The sequence below is a fragment of the Poecilia formosa genome, unplaced genomic scaffold, assembly GCF_000485575.1.
Source record: "Poecilia formosa unplaced genomic scaffold, Poecilia_formosa-5.1.2 Scaffold1, whole genome shotgun sequence".
NCBI lineage: Eukaryota > Metazoa > Chordata > Actinopteri > Cyprinodontiformes > Poeciliidae > Poecilia > Poecilia formosa.
Window position 1 is genome coordinate 3,015,402 of NW_006799940.1, and position 16,423 is coordinate 3,031,824.

The window sequence follows — 16,423 nt, forward strand, 5'->3', positions numbered from 1 at the left end:
CAGATTTCTTAGACAATTTTGAGTCCTACAAATAATAAAGAAATTCAGTTCATATCCAGAAATGTTCAGTCAAACCAATGTAATCTAATCATACAAACAGATTCAATTTCAAACACAGACACTCAAATTCTTAGTTATTAAAGTTGGCAGAAAGAAAATCTGTCATTAAAAACCCAGCTGATTGTATCTTGACTTGCTCTAATCCATCACGTGCAAACATGGTGATATCCTTAACCTCTACCTGACTTTATATTTCTAACACCATCAGAAACAATGAAGACTTTTTTGCATTTTTACACTGAAAATAATGACACATTCTTTTGTGCATTTAGTGACTAGATCAATATATAAAAAACAAACAAACATTTGACTAACTGATTACTAATCAGAGCCAATCAACAGAGAACTGGGAGATTGATGCATTTCCACAAGCAATTCATTATTATTATTATTATTATTATTATTATTATTTTTAGCAGTGAGAAGATGCTATGGTAGATATTTTTGTTTTCAAATATCGCTATACAGCTATTTCTGTTTAATCTTACTGCCAGCTTCTCATCTGCCTAGAACTGAAACCCAAAGAGACAGCTAGAATGTATCCAACTACACATCCTTATTTAAAAAAATAAAAATAAAAAAATCACAATGCTCCGAAATGATTAATATGTTTCACTCTCTAGCTCTGACCATGTAGACTCATACCCGTCAGTTGCGTGGTCCAGCAAAATCACCAGCTCATTAACCTTAGTTTGACACGGGTTAGGACATGGCAGGTGGCATGAAAGCTCATATATGTGGGCAAGAAATTCAACCTCTCTAACTCAATAGTTGAAATTAAATGCGCAGGGTGAAGCGGGGGGAAGCGTCATTATCGAGCAGTCAATCTGAAATACGGTGAAGTGAGATCCACGGGGGTCGTATGGATTATAAGCGGCGTGCGCGTGCTAACGGTGGATGGGCTGATTTTTTTTTTTTTTTTTGCTCATTCTGCCCAGACCACATTTCAAGAAAAAATTAGGACAAAATTACAACTTCTAAATCCAAATCTCCTTAAAGCAAGAAAACATCAGAAATTATGGACAGAATTTAGATTTTTTTTTTTTTTTTTTTCGCTCTTCTGTCTCGCGCGCGGACCTGAGGCACGAGCAGATGCTGCTTGGGCACGCGCTGCCTCTCGAGCCAGCTGCCTTAAATAAAGCTGACGAGAGCAAACGGAAGCTCGCCTTTTATCAAAGCAGAGATAAAACCTTATTTTTACTTGTTTCAAAACATGTTTCGTGACCACTTGATGTCACATTTTAATAATCTCATGAATGGACCAAAAAATATACGAATGTGGAACCTAAAAAAAGCGACAAGAGGAGTGAGAATAAGGATGGTTGAAAGTGAAAGAGCTGCTAAATAAATGACCAAACGCTTAAGCGTCAAACTTCACGTAAACTGGACTTTCTGATAATTATGTCAAGTGCCATATTGATCTTAATGTGTGTCATGTCCTTTTAGAATGGGAAAGAGTGATTTTGTCTCCATTTCTATCCCACCCTTTCTTGTTCCCCTGAACATGGAGAGGCAAAAAGCCGCTGTTGAACTCCGCTCTTACCTCCAGAGAACGGCGAGTCGCTGTCCAGGGTTCCCGGGATGCTCACTCTCTGTCCAGGGTGCTGAATCTCATCTCCGGCTCCGCGCAAGGTCGCTTTGTAAATCCGCTGCGTGGAGGCGCTGAAAACGCCGGTACAACAGGGGGAGAAAGAAAAAAAAAAAAAAAAAAAAGAAGAAGAAAAACTGCTGCCTGGCCGCTGTGAAGTTAAAGAGAATCCCAATCCCAACACGCCGAGCGACGGCTGCTCGAAACCCGCTTGCAAAATACGTGAGTTCGCATTCAGGACCGTGAATACTGAAAGCGAAGCCTGTTGGCCAAATGGAACCGCTTTGGCAAGTCTAATTGCTGAGGCTTCTTGGCCAGTTGCTTCTTCCTCCGGATAGGCTTAAATACCTCCCCCTCCTCCCTCTCTCTCTCTCTCCTCTCCTCCCTATCTCCCCTGTTCTCAGTCTCTATCAATCACAGCTCCCATTCAAATATGTTGGAGCGACATGAAGCGAGAGCCTAATTTTGTAGACTGCAACAGACATGAGCGAACTACTGCCAGTACTGGCACAGGGCTCACCGTGGTAAAGGCATCGTTGATTGAACTATAAAGTCAGAACTGAAGAGATGGTTGTTTCTTATGTTAGACAAACAGTCCTGATACATGAGGCGTTTAAATCTAAACCAATCAAGGGTTTTTTTTTCTGCTGAGTATTTTAATTACAAATAACAATGATGGTGCAGCTATTAACTAGGAAAAAAGAGAGAAACGATCAAATAATTAATTTGGCAAGATGCCATTCTTGTATCAAGCAATGACCTTATTTAAAAAAAACAATAAAACAAACGTAACTCTTGCAAGTAGAAATAGTTTGCATATTGCAAATATGCAAACTAAATAATACCAAAGAGGATGTGTTTGTATTTAGAATCCAAGTTGCATATTTAAAGCAATGAGATGAATTGTACATCCTTACAGCAGCTTTTATTTCCCTCCATGCAAACACATGGGCAATGCTGCACTTTGCATTCCAAATCAAATCAAGAAAATGTTAACAAATGTGTTATCACTTTGGAGAACGTGATGGGGAAAAAAAAGAGAACATTAGGCTGTTTAAAAAAAGGAAATGTTTTTTCATTCCAAACTAAAACACAAACAAAATTAAATTGAAGAACCAACCACTGTTCACTTATTGTAGCATTAATTCAGCATTTGGAGGTAATCTGATGAAACCTACATGCAGAAGAACGATCTATCTTTCATCAGTCCATAAAATGTCAGTCAGGGTTTTATTTGGGAAACTAGAACCCCCTTATGTCCATAAAACACTTTTTAGCAAAAGGATCCTGCTGATAGCTGTTAACTTTTAGAGTACTCTAGCTGTTCTTTTTAACCTTGACGCTGATTATGGGTTGAGTCATCGGACATTTTCTAATCCATTTGACTGGAAGGTTTGTGTTTTCATCTGTGTTCATCTGGTTTTGTTTTCCATTTAAATGCACAACCAGTCCTTTTTTTTTCTTGCCTTCATATTTCCAGAGAGGAATGCACAACAATCAGCATGCACAACATTCATGGCCTCTGTCCTTAAATAAGGAATAACAGTTTGAAATCCATTTCATACAGAATGAAGAATTTTGGAGATTGCTCTTATTTTTTGTTTACTTACACGCAGTCAGGAATCAGGATAGATATGCCAGGGGTGTTGGTGCTGTTGTTTGCTCATTAGTCTACATACCACTAAATTATTTGCCATACAGAATTATATATTTTACCAAAAAGAGTGATTAAGCCAGTTAATCATGTTCAGCTGTTGAGGACTCCTCCTTCAAATATGAAGTGAAACCTCTTTGTGAGAAATTTAAATCTGTTCTCTTTTGCGCTTGGTTTGGTTTTTTCCTGGTGGATCTTTTTTCCTCCAACATATGGAGGCTAAGTGTTTATGTTGACCCGTTCTATGTAGCATCCTGACCTTGCATAGTTGTCTTTGTTAGCAATGCAATCGATTGGCAGCCTCTCCAGGGCTTTTGCCCAGCTCTCGCACTGAGATAGCGGTGCTAGACTCCGGCAGTCTGCAGCTGGATTAGGAACGGATGAATGAACTTTGCAATTTTTTACCACCAGCACCTGGTTGCATGGGGTGATGATTTGTACTGTTAGTTTAAAAATACTAACTCAAATCTGTCTGTGGGATTTCCGCTGATTTTTCAGGTTCCTCCCATAATAAAAAGAAATTGCACACCACGGATGTGTCATTGTGACCTTAAGGAGGATAAAACAATTGGATCGGATCGACTGGTTGTTGGATTCAAACTAGCACAATGCAAAAGATTATTTAGATGCATGCAAAAGTCTGACTTTAACTAAAAACTTCTGTCAACTTTGACTGTTCCAGCCATTTGGGGGCAGCAGCTACTCTCTGTGGTAATAGTCACCTAATTGCTTATTTGCTGTCCTTTACTGATGTGTTACTGTTATATTCATGTTGGAGTGTTATGGAGATGGTAATGGTGACAAATTATTTAAAACCTATATACATTAAAATAGAAAAATTTCAGAGCAGATATGACATTAAATACATTAAAAGGGCAAACATCAGTTTTACTGTTACAGTGGCAATTACCAACTTTATTTAGTGGATAATAATCCAGACCACATACAGAACTAAGGACAGCATAAAAGATTTCTTTTGCTGAGTATTTTTTATTCATTTATTAAAAGAGAAATAAAATAGGATATGACAGTAATGATGAGTGATAAAGAAAAATAACTAAAACAACTATTCAGAATCTCTAAATCCAGATAAATGGAGGCAAACATTAACAGAGGCCACATGATCAGCCTCCTCACCTTGGTGTCCATTGAGTGTGCAGGAAAAACATTTACAGTCATATTTTTATGAATTATGAAAAGCTTTTTTTTTTTTTATTTAAATCTGAGTGTAAAGTATAATGTTGTTGACTGTCTCTCCAAGCATAAAGTCTCAAATGTTGTTTGACCTTAATGACTACTACTAATAACTACTCAGCAAACGTAATATTTTCGCTTGTCCTGAAATCACTCATTGACTCTCTGAAATTTTGGCAGCTACTTCACAGTTAAAATATATTACCAGAAGTTAATTGACAGAAAACGGTGAACTTTGCACACTTTAGAAGTTACCTTTCAAACAAAACTGTTGCCAAGTCTGGTGTTTTGTGATCATCTCCTTGCTATTTCTGGTACATTCCTACACGATGTGGTTGTTCATTTTTCTACGGGGGAAACTGTTTTGCAATTAAACGTGCTCCAGTGGATGAACAGGCTTTTTATGGGGCTTGAGTAACTGCTTACAGAGAGTGAAATATTTAAAGCCAAAAATTCAAAACGATACTTTGCAAATCACTTTGTGCTGCGTCTTCAGGTTTTATTAATAGCACTTTTTGAGTATTTTGGAGCAAATGAGGCTGAGGAGGCCTTGAGTTAAGAAATCCAGTTACTCCTTTATTATGTCTTTAACACTGACAATTCATTACCAATTCACAACTTAACTGTAAAACACTGGGCAGTCAAGAACTACCTGTTTTTTTGGCCTCAAGTATTGATGAGTGTATACTGTAAATGCAGTGCAGTGGTAGTCAAGGGAACAAAGGTCACACAGTTTTATTTTTGGTTCAGTCTTTTTCCGTATACCTTCATGTTGTTTCAGTTTACCATTTTAATCTTTCTCATAGGCAAACGGATTGTAAGCACAACATAAATCTTTTCCAGTCTTTCACAGACAGACTTGTATGAATTTAAATTGCCTCAATCTTAATTAAACAAAACAGAAGGCTTTCTCTTCTTTTCTTTTCTTTTTTTAGTAAATCGGATTCAAGCGTCTTTCATCAAATCAGTGCGACCCAATAAGTCTGTGCTTTAAAAGGGTACAGTAGAGTTTTGTAATCCTTATTTGTTTATCTTTGCTGTTTTTTTATTGCTCTTGTGAAGCAGCCCTCTGGTGTTGCTCTTTTGTTTTTAATGCAATTCATTATTTAAAAAAAAAGAACATGGCTGACATTGAATGCTCAAAAAGGTTAGGTGTTGTCATATCAGTGTAACATATAGTCAAAGCACTCACTCATATTTTTTGCATAACATTGAGTCACAAGGGAATCTGAGGCGAAACAATGATCAAAGAGACCAAGATCCTCTTTAAGAGTTTTACTGGAATTCCACCTAAAAGCGAAGGAAAGATTTAATGTCATTTTGTCAGCCTTTATTTTAGTTGGTCTAAAATGAAAGTCTGTTTTGTTTTGAAGTTCTTTTCATTCTGATTCTTGTTTCTTGTTTTGCTTCTCTTTATTTTGTCCCTCTGTATTTCCTTAGTTTCATCGTGCGTACTGTTGTCTGGTTTGATTTTGTCATTCCTTCTGTTTTTCTCCCGTAATACTCCTCAGCATTTTTTCCTTTGCCTGTTTAAATGTCCTGCCTATGTCCTTGCATGGACATCAAAGGCTCTGTGAATTTAAATAAAGATGTTTTTTTTTTCTTCCTAAAATTGCCTGCCTTACCTGTGACTGTACTTTGGTCCTTTTCTTGGCCTGCACACGTAATAACCTGCCCACAAACCACATATGTCATTGTCAGAGTGAATCTATATTAAATGCCATGTGGATTCATGCTCTGAATGTTTCTATAAAACAGCAATCCATCTAAAACTTTCAATTTAAGCCTGGAACCACAGGCGGTAGCAGACCAAACAATGGCTGACCGCCTTCCACATAAAATGGACATAAATTCATCTGACAGTAAAAACATTACAGTGTGTTCAACTTTTTCACAATGTGACATGTTACATCTATAAATTGTAATGTAGTTTATTGGGATTTTATGTGATAGATGAACGTAAAGTAGTGCGCAGCTTGTGAAGTGAATGGAAAACTACTTGCTTTTTCACAGATAAAAAACATAGTTTGATGTCCATTTGTTTTCACTTCACTTCAACACCCTTAAATAAGATCCAGTTCAACCAACTGCCTTCAGTAAACAGTCTCCCTTTGTTAGAGTTTATTTACTCCAACTGTGAATCTGAAGCTCCTTCAGTATTGACATGGCTGTTTCTCATATTATTGCTCTTCATGTATGGAATGCCAGTTTAGGTGGACAGTCAGGTCTCGGTAGGTTCATCATTGTGCTATATTCTTTTTTTTTTTTACATTTGATGATAGACTAAACGGGTTTAAAGCCTGGGCTACCGTTTTGTATCCCAATTCTGGTCTTAACTTCTCCACAACCTGGTCTATTGTGTGTTTTGGTTGTTGTTCTGTGATCCTTATGATGTCATTTGGTCACTTCTTAGTCATACATACTATTAAACACCTTTATGGAAAGTATCAAGATGAAAACTATTGGTAAAGGAAACTCATAATATGTCTCGGGGAATGAACACACACTTTCCAGATCTTAATGTGTAAAAAAACGTTGTAATTTCCTTACATTTATGCACTTCTTAGTGTTGATCTGTCACATAAAAATCACAAAAATTAGGACTGAAGTTGTTATTGTGTCATAAAAATGTGTACAGGGGTGCGAACAGCATGCTCAAAAAAATAAAGGGAACATTTCACTTTAATTTTGTGTGTGGCTCCAAATCCAGGCCTCCATTGGTTAATAAATTTGATTTCCATTGATGATTTTTGTGTGATTTTGTTGTCAGCACATTCAACTTTGTACAGAACAAAGTATTCAATGAGAATATTTCATTCATTCAGATCTAGGATGTGTTATTTGAGTGTTCCCTTTATTTTTTTGAGCAGTATATGGGTGAGGTCATAAGTGCACAAATGGATGGCCTGGATTCATTATAAGTGGTTGTAGGCATATCATGCAGCAATGTTTGAGCAGAAATAGAACATGAAAAGGATCAAGTCAATAACTCCGTATCAGCTAACACACTGTAAAGTCATGGTTCAGTGCCATACGCTAAATATTGGCTAGGTCCCCCCCCCCGTAGGGTTACAACAGGAATATTGTCGTGTTTTTTTCGTCATGAGTTGAGCTGTTCAGTTCTGTGTAGAAGGAGAAAAAAAAAGTCTGCTGTGTCTCATTAGCTTTCAAAATTGCATCCATATGAATGACTGCACACGGCTTTTTGAAATCAAGGAGCCACAGAAAAGCCCTCACGCACTCAAGTCATCATTTCAAAGTTATTCAAAACCCCCCCACACACTGTCGTCACGTTAAAAGTAATTTACCGTGATTAGCTAATCAGTGCCGATTAGAATCGTCTTATGGAGTGAAATGCTAGGTGACTGTCAGAGTGATCTTTGATGGAGGAGATCAGAAGGTTATTCCTTGGCTCAATTCAAAGTGAATGTAGGATGAGGGGTGTTAAATATTTAGGAACAACCCCCCCTCACTGGCTGGCTATCTCCCCCCCACCCCCTCCAGCCTCCCTCCTCCCTGTTAGATCTCTAGCTGCAGCTTCAATGTTATGTAACAAGTGTTTTCATGCTTTTGGGGTGTGTGAAAGCATGCAGTCTGACAGCCAGAGAGAGTGGAAGCTGACTGTTGTTCTGCTACCTTTCATCATAACAGTTCACCGTTCTTACCTGTAGAACGCCAGCAGAATTTAGAGTGTCTCAGTATGGCATAAAATAAAAGATTACTGCGGTTGTCTGACATTACACACCTATGGAGATGAATTCCTGTCATTATTCACCAGCTCACATTATTCTTTCGAGAACACGATTCCTTACTTCTGCACTCAGTTACTGTCCATCTTTCTTAAAAATCCACCCTCACACTTATGGAAATGAGGAATTAGAGAATTGGTCACTTCTTAGTCGTACATCCTATGTCACACATCTAATGTCATCCCATGACATTGGATGTTTTCCTAACATTCAATGTTAGAAAAATCCTTGGTTATGGGTTTCTCCTTTGCAATACTCTTGCTTTTGTGATCGTTGCAACATAAACCTAAACCTTCAACTTCTTCACAACCTCCAATAGGGATTTTCGTTGTTCTGAGAACAAGACTTGAGGCCATTTTAATACCAGACTCGCACCACAAGATAAAAAAAAAAAAAACTGAGAGAGGGTCTTCTTGGGCGCATCAAGAATGCAGGCTGCTCAGTTATGTTCAACGGAGCGTGAACGTTTCCCAATTGTTTTGAGCATTTAGAAAAAACATCAGTGGTGAAATTGTGGTGGTGTGTTGCGCATCTCTGGGTCCTTGGAGCCAGGAAGCGGTGGGAGTTTCTCCAGATGCTCGCTCAGGATGAGATTTCTGCAAATTTAATGACTCGGTGAAGCTCTTTAGCTGAATAACTTTTCACTAACTGGCCTTAAGACTGAATTTTATTATCTGTTGTAACTAAAGTGCATAAAGTGGTATGCCACTTTATGTACAGAAGAAATTCTTTTCATAAAGTTAATGAAACTTCCGATTTTGCGTCTACTTCCACAACAAGGCCAAACAAACACAGACCCATTTAATTAATTGCAATATCATTGAAAAGTTAATTTACTCCATTAACCCTTTCAATACTCAAGTGAAACACACCATATGGATTCATTTCGCACGGACTGTTTTGAAGCGTTTAAGATCATAAAACTACATCAGACTAATACGCTATGATATCCCAATTCTCTTTAATTTACATATACATATTTTGCTAAGTGGAATGCACCCTGACCATTTATAAATGCCTCATTTATAGTATTTTTCATTTTATCAGTAATGTTCTTGTGAATGTTCCTCATATATTTTCTTCTGAAAATTGATTTTGTTCTCATTTAGTTTACTTTCCTGACTAAAATGATTACATTTTTAGTGCTATAATGCACATGCACAATGATTTTTACAAATCACCGCTGTGCCACCCACTTTCAGCCGTCATATTTTCTCAGTTTCGCTCTGAAAGCAGCAGCGTACCGATGGAATATGGAGCACAAGAGTCGCAGCTCGAGCCGTACGTTGTTTGAGACCTGAACGGTTTGTAGAACTGAAACGGGAAACGTCGACGACGACGAGCTTCTTCCTCAAACTAATCAGTGTTTGTCTGCAGTTTGATTAGCAGCTAAGTGAAAATGTCACAAATGAAGTCGAGTTGATCATTCTTCTAATTAAGTCAGCAGAATTCAGCACAATGCGAGAGATAACCTCTGAACTAAGCAAAGGTGGAAAAAACTAATTAAACTCATTCAGAAACAAGTGAAAGTTTTACTTCAAATTATACCAGCCACAGTTTATTTATTATGTATAATGCATAAACAAAGAGTGGGTGGCTTAAGATGATTTTAGTCTAATTGAGCTGCAGTACCTCACATTATGTTCCTGAAAACAATGTGTACTGTATTATGTTATGAAGTGGGAAAAAAATGTAAAGTTTTGTTGATTTTGAAAGTTAAAAATTACTACTTCACTCAAATCCTAAAAAAAAGTACTATTAAAGGAGTAGCTTATTTTGTATTGTTTGTATTTTAGTGAAAACACTATATTTTTTACTTTTAATTTATTTTTCATGAAACTATGAATATACATAAATAACGGAAGAAAAATGAAGCACAAGTATTGCAGGAAAATGACCTACGTCAATTGGCAAGAAACACAATTTTTCTGAGATTTGACATTTATTTTCACAAGAACACAATATTACATGTTCATGCTCAGACTTACTATAATTATTCAGTTATGCCAACTCATCATCAAGTGTTTAACTGAGCTGCTGTAATAAAAAAAAAGTTTTAAAGAATGTAATGAGCCTCTGAACTTCCCTTCACCCCTCTTTGCAGTAAGTTATTCTTCAAGGACCAGGAATGTTCAAGCCCTGACAGCATTTATATAATGTGGTTAAAACGCTAAGTCAGCATGAGAGGCAGTTGGCTACTCAAGCAACAGTGAAAATATTGCCATAAACACTTTAGTTTTGGTCTCCGACAGAATTAAGTTGTGGTGTTGTCTTGCTGCGTACTGCATGGTGCCCTATGTTCAAATTCTGATTCTGTGCCTCCAAATGTGAATATATGGAACATATTTTGTCCTGTTAAGTCAGTCATGCATGTCTGTGACTTATACGCTGTTGAATATTGCTTGCGTAACGTGATGCAAGGTGCATAAATTAGACAGTGTTGCGACGCCACTGTCTAATTTCTTAATTTGTCCATACTTATAGTCAGCCTGACTATTTTTAGCTGAATGTTTAATCTCCTCCAAGTGGTAAATAAATCAAATAATCATTAGTTGAATTGAAGAGTCAGAACAACTCCAAGCATCCATCCTGCCAAGATGAGTGGAAACTCATCGTAGCAGACAGAGCATCTGCATAGTGTCACATGACATCACCTATGTTATTATTGGGTCATGCTGCGCTTATGTAGTATTTCAGAGTTTCTGTAATAATACCCTGGGGTGGTTCGACAAAAACAAAAGACCAGCATCAGCCTGATGTAGTTAGCTTGATAGGGCCTTAGTCTTAGTAAGTTGATACTGAAATGTTAATTACCTAAAGTTGGGCTCTATTGTTGACTAAAACTCATTGAAGATGCGAAAAAAAATTCTGATGGTCTAATTCTAAGAAACTTTGTTTTATAAGGGTGAACTCTATTTTAACATATGTCCCAATCATTTAATTGTATTGGGAATTTGTAATGTACGACCTCTGAATGAATGAATAAATAAATATAATTGATGAGCAGAATAAACATAAGTAGAGTGTTATGGTCTTATTTCTTTCTCATCTGGGAGAAATCATAGGACTCCAGAAAAGAATTTGCTTTCAATCAAAAAAAGTGTCCTACTTTCTCTGAAGTTCAGTGAATGCAGTCAGATTTATATTGGGACATTAATCTGAGGTTCTCTCTGAAGGAAAGAAGTGCATTTGTGGGAGTACACAAATTATGTTGCTATTGATGCAGAAGCATCAGCTAGGAAAACACATTATTATGCAAATGTTGCAGCTGAAGTTTTGACTTTGTGTGATCTCAGATCGAGAGACCTTTTTGGCCTTCAAGATGAAATCTTTTTGGAAACTAACTGCATAACATTCTTATTCATTTATTCGTTCCCACCATGCTGAACTCTGAATTAAGACAGCATCATTCTGCTCTGGAAAGTTTACTATCCTAAATAATGTTTCAAAAATTATTATGTCCTCCAAACCACTGCAAAGTATTTAAATCTCTTCATAATATTATACTAGTTTCTGTATTAAAAGCAAAAAGATATACAGCTACTGATTGTTTTTAACACTTGTATTTCTATGAAACCAAAAATCAGCTTCTTGAAGATGACAAATCTACAGAAAACCTTTGATGGTTCTATAAAACGTGGCTGAAAAAAATCTAATTTCTTACAGCAGTCATCTGTCGTTATCATTTTCAGTTTTCATCTTCGTGTAAAAGCACAAAATTGTTGGCAAATCAACAACGTGGGGATGAAAACTTCATAGTAAGACCAAAAAGAAAGCCCCCGTCTTGCTCATCTGTGCGTTCTGCTGTATTTTTACATCTCTCTTCCAAAAACAGAAAGAAATGATGAAATTTAATAAATAAATCTTTAAAAAATGATTTTTCTTCATTAAATGTGCCTTGATGAGCACAATTGCCCCTCCGGTGGTCAAACGTTCGCTGTACTCTCTCCTGGTTTGGCCTCTATCTGCTCGAGCTCGACCCTCCAGGAGCAGAATACACAGACTGTTGTGAATGAGCTTTACAACCAGTGTGTCTGTCTGACCGGCAGCTGGCTGCACACTTACAGTCTCCGTCTAGATTGCGCCGACCCTTGTTTTGCCAAAAGATCTATTGCAGTTCGTAGCTGCCAGACTCGACTGCGGCAACATAATGATTTTGTCCCACATCAGGGTGATTTGACATGCTCTGCTTGACTGTCTGCAGCTCGCAGGCTCTCCTCTTCAAATCTGGCACTCTGCTTCTGCCTTATTACTGTCAAACATAACAGAAAATGCTTCGTCTATATGCCTCACATTAGCAAGAGAGTGTATTCAAGTACACCAATAAAACAACTAAAACAAAAAAAAATCTCCTTTTGAGATATACGTGTGTTATTGGCTGTTTTAATGCCGTCCTTATTCAGAATGTACAATTTGTTCTCATCTTGAAAGCGTCTACATGTTATCCTTTATTCATGTACTTTCCTTGTTACTTGTTCTTACTCACTTTCATGCTTTTTTTCTTGTGGAGTTACTGTTTCCCACCAGTTTCCCTTCTGTGTTCGCTCTGAGCTACGCTTTGAAGTGAGTTAACTGGCCAGACCCAGCTGTTTGTTGCCGTTTTCTAATCAGTTTTACAGACTTTAAATTCAGTTTAAACTAAATGCTTTCTTAAATCCACAAACCCACAGAGTAGTTCAAGAAATAAAGCCCAAATGCACTGCAAGCAGATGCTGAAACGTGCTTTTCCGTTATTGGTTGATTGGTTAAAGATTTGGCTATTCTGTCCGGCTCTTTTCCTGACCTGTATTGTAAGTTCCTAGGTGTTTGTGATATTGTTGTTGTTTTTTTATGTTCTAATGTTCTCTAATACTCAAAGACCTTCACAGAGTATTTATAGTGAGATTAAATTATTCATACTGAATCTTTTCACTTCTCTAAAATGCACAATAAAACTTCCACTCATTATATAGCCATGCAATTGTTCCTCTACTGTATACAGAGATGTAGGAGTGAACTTGGAAGTGTTCACCTCTACCTGAACTTGTGTCTCGTTTTCATTCTCTGCAAACTTATGATGATGAAGAATTAGAAATAAGAAGACTGTGACAACAAGATAGAATGTATTAAAACCTTCCAGGTTTGGGTAAGAGTAAGATATGTGTTCCTGAAAAAAAAAGTCTCCCTTCTTTCTCCCTTTTTAATTTCCAGGTATGCTTCACTTTGACAAACCCCCTCCCTCCCTGCAGCATCTTGTCATGGCTCACTTTCCTCTGAAATGCACTATAAACAGAGGTTCTTACCATTTCAAAGCTCAGAGCTGCTGTGTTTCCTGTTCGGTACCGTCTGTCTGCACACACTCACTCCACGTACAAGTTGAACCAAACCGTGTGACAGCCTGGGTTGTTTGAGAGGACCAAAGTACCACAGTGAACACCACTCTGGACAAAACTGTTTGGATTTTAAAGAGCGCCTCGAGTCTCTGTGTCTATTACAAACAACCACAGACACACACATTCACACTGAAGGACAATTTATAGTGACCAATTAATCTAACAGTCTTGTTTTGGGACTGTGGGAGGAAACCAGAGTACCCAGAAAAAAACAAAAAAAACAAAAAAAAAACATGCAAAGCCAGAGAGAGCATGCAAACTCCATGCAGAAAGACCTCAGGTCAGGATTCAAACCCAGAACCTTCTTGCTGCAAGGTTACAGTGCAACTAATTGCTCCACTGTGCATCCTGCACTGGATACAGTCTCATCCAACTTTAAGAGTGTTCGTCAAAATAAGACAAAGTAAAACAGACAGATAAAACAATGTTAGACAACACAAGAACTCGTACAAAAGAACAAACAACTCATACTGTGTTGAACCCCAGGGGGAAAAAGAGGAGTCTTCAAAAAAGATTAAAAGTAAGATGATGAAACAACCTCCCAAACTGGGAGAGGCAACCCTTTCAGTAAAATCGGGGCCGCTACTACAATAGCCCTCTCGTCTCTGGTGACTGTACACGTCAGTCACCAGGGAGTTGGCACCTCTTTGCGAGAAGCATCTGCCCCCTGCTTGCTGCTGAGGACAGGGAGATGAGATTACGTGCGTTGTGTGGGACTGCAACATATTTTACTCCGCACCAAAATCCCACAGCAATTGCCGTATTTTGATTGGATGGGAGGTGAGCGGAAGTAGAGGTCTGACCCTCGGCACCACTCCTGCAGGAACCGCTATTGGCAGCAACAACAAACTCCAGGGTATTCTGTTTGGATTTTATGATGGACCAACACAAAGTAGCACTTCACTGTAAAGTGAAAGGAGTCCACTTGTGTGCAATTTGATTGGAGCATAAATACAGCTGCTCTGTGAATTTTTCAGAGGCTTGTTAGAGAACATTAGGGGACAAACATCGCCACAAGGAACAAGGAGACGCACCAGTCTGATCATTATGGAGAAGATTAAAGCGGCGATAAACTGGCAAGTCTGGACATGAGGACGTCAATCAGAGCAGCCATGAAGTTCGTGGTAGCTTTGGACGAGACATGGAGATCCACAGTTCGTTATGCACTCAAAAAGTTAATTAGAGCTTTAGTACAGAACAGTAGCAAGAAGAAAGACGCATAACTGCAAAAAGCCACTAGAAGTTTTGCTTAATGTGCTGTGAAGAAAACAGACAGAGGAAAGAAGGGGCTATAATTGAATTAAAAGAATATGGAACTTTACCTTGAATTGACCTACATGCAAAATGCAAGATAAAAATGCAAGATAAAGCAAAAAAAACAAAAACAAAACTTAACAGTGATATGCACCATCTCCACTGCAGTACATAGTGAAGCAGCAGTGGGAATGTTTTTACAGCATATACAAGGAAGCTGGTTTAATAGGAAGACGGATCGAGCTAAATACATGGCAACCCTGGTAGAAAACCTGTTGTTTGTAGCAAAACATTTGAGATTTGGTGGAAATTCACCTCAAAAATTGCTGTTCGTAGATGCCCAGCACCCAGTTTGTCTGAACTTGAGTTATTTAACAAGGAATGCTGTACAAAGATGGTGAAGGCATAACCCACAAAGGCACAGAGCTCCATTAAGTTAATCTGCTTTGAATTCATCTATCACGTAAAATCTCAATAAAACATATTGAAATATTGTAGTAGATTAAACATTAGTTGGAAAAAGGTGTGAATACTTTTTCAAGGCAATGAATAAGGGACAAAGTCTAACATAAAACCTGTAGGTTTGCTTCTAATCAGCTTTAGTATAAATGTTGAGGAAACTTCAGTAAAATATGCATGGCAGTGGTTGCACATGATTATGTGTGTGATTGTGCATCTATGTCTTAACTTATTAGACAGCCATTTGGCATTTATCAGGGAGCTTGGGAGATTTAGAAGCATGTTGTGTGAATCCCTCTGTGTGTGTGTGTGTGTGTGTGTGTGTGTGTGTGTGTGTGTGTGTGTGTGTGTGTGTGTGTGTATGCATGTGGGTTTGAACTCATACGTGAACGGAGGTGCATTAAAAGCGCATCTGGCCTCTGAGGAGAGACAGAGTGCCTGAGATAAAATGAGACTTAGATCACCAGGTTTGTTTCTGGCACTATTTGCTCCATTAAGATCATTTGAATAGTGATTGTGCATCCGATTGTAACCGAGCATAAAGAGAATCATTGTTTAATGCAGTCAGTGTGCGGCTCTCTTGGCATGAAAGCTTTTATGAGCATCAGTCCTTGTTAAACTAACTTTGGCCGTAAGAGAATTCGACGGCTTACCAACTTTAATCCTTTTTCCATATTTATGAGATGTTGCTTTTATGCTTTTTCTGTGTACATATACATGTTTCAGAAAGATAAACGTGTTTAGCCCTGAAATAAATAGCAAATGTAATTGAATTTCAGGGATGTGTAGGATGAGAGAGGGGGAAAAAAATGGTGGCAACGACAGAGTGAGATTAGAACAAGCAAATTCAGAGGGGAATGAAAGTTGGATTAGAGGAGAAGATACTGAAAGGGAAAGCAGATGTCTCGCTCAGGTGGCCGTTATGTCTCGCTACAGATTCAACAGAATCGTGGGGAAATGTCATAGGAAACCGGAGTCTTTTCACCTCCCACAACTTGATCACCATGGTGATGCATTGTTCATTTGTACCTCATTACCTGCTCTTAGGTCAGCATGCTCTGCAACATCTTGCAGAGACGAAGGGGGCAGAACC

The 16,423-nt window shown here is 38.0% G+C and overlaps 1 protein-coding gene and 1 long non-coding RNA gene across 2 annotated transcripts in view; one reads left to right on the forward strand and one right to left on the reverse strand.

The window, feature by feature from the left end:
* tmem121ab (transmembrane protein 121Ab) overlaps window positions 1-2,125 on the reverse strand; it is a 56,633-nt gene extending 54,508 nt beyond the window's left edge. Inside the window, exon 1 of the mRNA XM_007545397.2 lies at window positions 1,604-2,125. The gene's annotated coding sequence lies outside the window, so the exon portion shown is untranslated. The remainder of the gene's footprint in view (window positions 1-1,603) is intronic.
* LOC103133596 (uncharacterized) overlaps window positions 1-16,423 on the forward strand; it is a 167,137-nt gene that overhangs the window by 44,269 nt on the left and 106,445 nt on the right. The window lies entirely within an intron of this gene.